Source organism: Prinia subflava, chromosome 1 (assembly GCF_021018805.1).
Source record: "Prinia subflava isolate CZ2003 ecotype Zambia chromosome 1, Cam_Psub_1.2, whole genome shotgun sequence".
NCBI classification, from domain to species: domain Eukaryota; kingdom Metazoa; phylum Chordata; class Aves; order Passeriformes; family Cisticolidae; genus Prinia; species Prinia subflava.
Genome location: NC_086247.1, coordinates 25,181,219 through 25,186,910, shown reverse-complemented (window position 1 = coordinate 25,186,910; position 5,692 = coordinate 25,181,219).

The following is a 5,692-nucleotide window of genomic DNA, read 5'->3' as shown; positions in this document are numbered from 1 at the left end:
AGAACTTAGTGTCATTAAGAAATGATTAGGTGTTTCTTCCTCATGTTTCATAGTGTGATTTCCTCGGTTACAATTCTTTGGTTTGATTCTCATGGATTGTGTTTCCTGCCTCAGTTTCGTATCATTCAGTATTCCCCTCTATGCTCCTTCTTGATCCTGACACTTGCTGTTACTTTCTTTATTCATGTTGCCCAGTTGCCAACAAAATAGTCCCCAGTACTGAGGGAGATGGTCCTTTCTTCTTTCAGATATGATAGAAGGAGGAATTACAGGAAAGCCATGTCTAGCTCCTGTACCTCCAGAATGAAAGCACCAGCTTAACCACTTCAGAGGAAACAGATACCCAGTACAGAACAGATATTCTGAAGTTTTCAGCTGACGAGTTCTAACAAATGTCTACTGAGAGCACACAGGTGGAACTTTTCCTGAGTCTTGTAACTCAGCCATATTTCAGATCACTTTGCAGGAGAGTTAAAAACACCAACTGATCCTAACTGCTCCAAAGCAGGGTGCAGGGGGAGCTGGAATTTTATACAGCTACATGGTTTTATTTAAGCATAGACAGTTTTTCCCCATTCTCATTCCTGGCAAAACAGTATTATTTGAACTGAAGCTGCACAAAAAATATACACGCAACTTTTGGGATGGATAATTTTGACCTAAAATATTAATATTTGACATTATAAATATCAAAGCAAAATAAGAGACAATTAAAGCTCAGAGAATGGAAACATTAGGCAAGTTAAATACATTGTTAAAGTACATTTTCTAGTTCATTACTCTGTCCATCAAAATAACAATAGTGTGCATTTATGTTAAAAGAAATGTAAAGTATTGTTTTCTTCTAAATAAGAAAGGTAGACAAACTATAAACAGCACTATAGACTTTTTAGCCCTCTTCCACACTGATTAGAGTGAGCTGAGTAATTTTTGACGGAGGAAAATCCCCAGAAAACAGAGAATGGCAGTTTGTCAGACACCGATTTCTCAAGGGAAACTCCTTGGGTGACTGCATTTTTAATGAAATACAGCCAGAAAATTCTTGTGAAAACCTGCATGCTGTCTGCTGGCTCATCTGGTGGCTGTTTGGGGTTCCTTGCCATAGAGCCTGCTCAGGACATAGGGCTCAGGGCTTGCAGAGCTTCTTGGGAGATGTGTTAACCTTTCAAATTACTGTTGAACAGAAATCCTGTATGAAAGATTCATGTCTTCAAGGTACTCTATGCTTTATCTCTCTGATAAAGTTAGAAATTATGTTCAATATGTTGTTAAAGCATTCCTTAAACAGGCAAGAATTTGGTATACTTCATAAGTTTGATTTGAGAAACTGGCAGATACAACACACAGTGGTATCAGTTACAGATACAAAATTTAAAAATATGTAAAGAAAAATATCATAAACACATATACAAAATTAAAGAAGACCCAATCTGCTCCAATAACACTACACAGACAAATAATATAAAAATAAAATTCTCAACCTATTTCCTATCTAGGCAACTTTGCTGATTTTTTTAACAAATTGAAAGCATGACAGGAAAGATATTACACGAGTAAGATACTTCATGATCGGACAATGAAAATTTAAAGATTGCTTTGGAAATACTAAAAATTGACTCCTTCTGTGAGGGTAATATGGTGTACACCATTCAGCCTGTCAGCAAATTCTTTTTCACAATTTAAATCAGTCCTGAAATTCCATCAGCCAAATCATTTTTCCTAGGAAATATTGCAAAAAAGTAAACAAACAAAAAACCTGAAAACCACAAACAAACAAACAAACTAACCAGCTCACCATGACCTCAGAGGTGTTTTCTAACCTCAGTCTCCTATTCCCTTCTCCTGTTGTTTGGGGTGGTTTTAGACATTAAGTGATGCACATAAATCTAAGTAAGCTGGAACTATTACCATGTCATTACAAATTTATATAAATTCATGCAAAAGAGCTCCTATTAAATTTACTCTGAAATAAATGGATGTTTCTCCATTACATGATATGCTGTTATTGGATAAAATGCTAATATGCATTTGTCTTTATGACCCTATGCATTTCATGCAGTTTTATCTTTTAGCCACTGCTTGAAGTGCTCCCTGACCCACGTGATGATCATTTTACTAAGTCATTGCAATGACACGCAGCTTGTCATCTGGATTAATTTCCAATCCATAGGCATATCCGTTACTTCTGTTCACAAGATTTCACTGAACACACTTCTTTCAAATGAACTGTTAAAAAGAGCCATAAAATCCATTAAATAGGTCCAGATCCAAAGTCTCTTACAGTCATGTCTTTTTTTTTTTCCACCCCCCCCAAAACCAGCCAACATGAACGCCTACAAATGAATATTGAAGCAGGAGGTGATAAAGGGATACCTCCCTGGTAGCTTCCCCCAGATTCCACTGAAGTGTAACATGACAAGTTGCTAGTTAATCAAGCTAACAAGTAGCTTTATTGTTCTAAAAGAAAAGCCCTTTTGTGGCCAAAGCTGTAGGAAACTGAGCCTAGATACTCTTTTCTTGTTGGCTCAAACATCCACAACAAAAATCTTGCAAATAACTTAAATCAGATTAAGTTCCTCTCTCCCCTTCCCTTCGTGACCTTCATCCAGCCTTCTACTCTTTCACTTTCATGTAATGTGCTGCAGGTTGACTGTTGGAGTCCAGAATATTCCTCTGGCCGCCCTGGAGGATTTGAAGACTGTACAGGGGGGTCAGTTAGACCCACACAGATCCCAGGAGGACACTGACTCTGATTCCTGTCCTTGGGAGTGAACACTCACATGCAGGAAGAATCACAAATCCTAAGAATTTAAAATAAGTAGTGGATGGTTTATTATAGAATATAAATATAGAAATTAGGATTCTTAGTATATGGGGCTGAAGAGACAAGATGGAGGAATTGGGGAGTGGCCCCTGTCTTCCTTGTTCTTGCTCTCGTTCCCCATCTTGTGCTGAGTTGGGTTTTAGAGATTGGCTTAGAGTAGAACTGACATGTTAGTATAGGTAGTAGGCATTGGTAAAATTTTGTAAATAAAAAATACGTCTCGGACAGTGGTTGGGTCAAGGTACATAAGGTGTGGGGCTCTCTGATCCGCCCAGTCTGCCGCGTGTCCTGCTCTGCTGGGGATGCCCTGCAGAGCTGAGAAAGAACTAAGATAAGGTACCCTGCCAGGGAGGCCTGGCAGAGCTGAAAAAGGACTGAGATAATGAAGAATAAACAACCTTGGAAATGCGCACCGGCGGACTCAGCTTGTCGTCTCTACCTCTGGTGTGTAACACTTAGGGCAAAGAGAAGACTGAAAACCTTATTACCTCTGGGAACAGCAACCCAGGGGAAACTCCCAGGGAACAACAACCCTGGGAGAACCCTTATTACCTTGTGGGCCAGCAACCCCAAGGAGAATCTCAAGGAAACAGCAACCTTGAGAGTTGACAGTACCAATAAAATCATGGAAAAAAATGTGCATAAAGGAGGCACTTTCCCAGTTCTTTTCCATGTGTGTACAGTGCAGTTGCTCATACTCCTCCAGTACAACTCTGCTGCTGAGTCCTGGGATAGGGACAGTCACAGTTGGAAGGCTGAGGAATGGAGGCAATTTAATCTGGCTACTGAGACAAATATGGGTTTTTAACTCCCCAGTAAGAGACTAATTTTTCACATGAAGGGGGATTTAATACAATGAAGAGTCCAGCTTTCAATACTACACATTACTCTAAATAATATGATTAGAATTTTTTATTTCAAGTAATTTAGTGATACTCATTTCTCCAACACTGATCTATTTTTCCACAATAGATTTTTTGAAAGGGAATGTTCAGTCCCTGGCACTGTTAATCCAAATCACACAGGAAATTAAGTACGAAAACAGGATGAATTAACATAATGCAGTCACTCAACCTGCTCTCAATTTCTAACAGCTGGAATTATAAGAGATAAACAGCATATTAACCTGACAAAAGTATTAAGTATTTCCAAAAAGCTGGTATATATGGTTTGCCACATCTTCCCAGTCTGATAATCACTATATTTGAATAATTTTACTGATGTGTTTCTCAAGCTTGCTTAGAAGAACATTTCCAAGATATTTTTAGAGTGCATACCTCATTCAGTGTGGAATTTTTGCTGTTGGAAAAGGCAGAGAGATAGATCTAACATGACAAATTATCTTGCTGCTGCTCACCTATTTATTATTCAAGTCCTTAAAGCTACTTACAAAGATTTTCTGGCACTTCATCTGAAGCTGCTGCCCTGGCATTCCCTCTGTCTATAAGGGCACACACTGAAAGACAACATCCATTTCTCAGCAATAACCACTAATGACTCCACAGCTGAGCTGCTCCAGCATCTTCTCCAAGCACTTCCTGCTGAATTTCTTATCAGGCTGATTTGAAAGAGTTAGCTTCTTTTAACATGCTACTTGTGATAAAGATCTCCTGATAACCTAATTTTCAGAAACACTACCCTCTTGGCCTCATAAGACAACATATTAACATGTATGGTGGGTATAATTAAAATCAGTAAAAGACTTATTCATCAGTAGGTTTATAATTAAAAAACACAGTTTAAGATCTGATGTGTTTCCTAGTCAAGGACACAGTTTGTATAAAAGCTTTGGTGGAAAGGAGTGGAAGGAGAGCAGGGAAGGGGGGAACTAAAACCTCGAAGTACAGAAGTCCTTAATTGTGGATTTAAGTAAGTCCTTCCCATACTTATCACAAAAATAATACCTTAAGGAAAAGACTATTGAAAATCAACAAAAACAATGAGTGATTATAAAACCTGAAAGTTGTTCTAGTGGTCTGTATACACAGGACAAGATTTATTTTAAAAAAATTCTAAGTTCAGAGAAGCTTATTGTATTGATATATAGTTCAGCACAGAAGATCATGACTGTCTACAAACAAGCTCACTTCACAAATGGCCACATCCATTTGAGTCTTATCAGATTCTACCATTAGATTTCTTAGCTGGTGAAAATATCACAATTCTATGTACCCAGCAGTGGTTGAAATGTAATGACATATTTCACAGAAATAACTACCACATATTATTTTGCAAAAGGGACTAGTATCAAACATTGTGCTAATACCCTGATCCAGACAAAAATAAGTTACTTTGTCCATGTACCATCCCATCTGCTGAAAAAAGTTGAGAAGAGAAAGGAGAAACACAAGACAGGAAGTAAAGTACTTAATGAAGGAGAAAAGTACAAATTCCTTTGATTCATTAAAATAACATTATACCCAACCCCCTCCCACCCTCACTGAAGTTACAAAAGCAGCGGATGATTTTCTGTACAGCCCCAGCCTACTTTATTTCACAGTGTGGAGTGCAGGCAATATTTTGAAACACAAAGTACTAAGAGAAAGTATTCACAGGTCCAAAAGCAAGTGAGTACAGCAAATCCCAACAGTGAAGGGATGTAAAAAGCACTAAGAAAAGAAAGGAGTATATTAGTCCATCAATAAGCCATTGACTCAAGAAAATAGAATCCTAACAATGGTTTCATCCCTTACTTACCTTATTCTCCCTAAGATCAGGAAAATTGCAATTTATTATTGCTCTCTTATCCCAAGGCTGTGATTTGGCAAAAATGCAAAGCTCACCTTTGGTGTGCTTTGTGGTTCCTGTATCATACTAGGAAATCCATCCACTTATGCATTTTTATTTACATATAAATAACAAAATGTA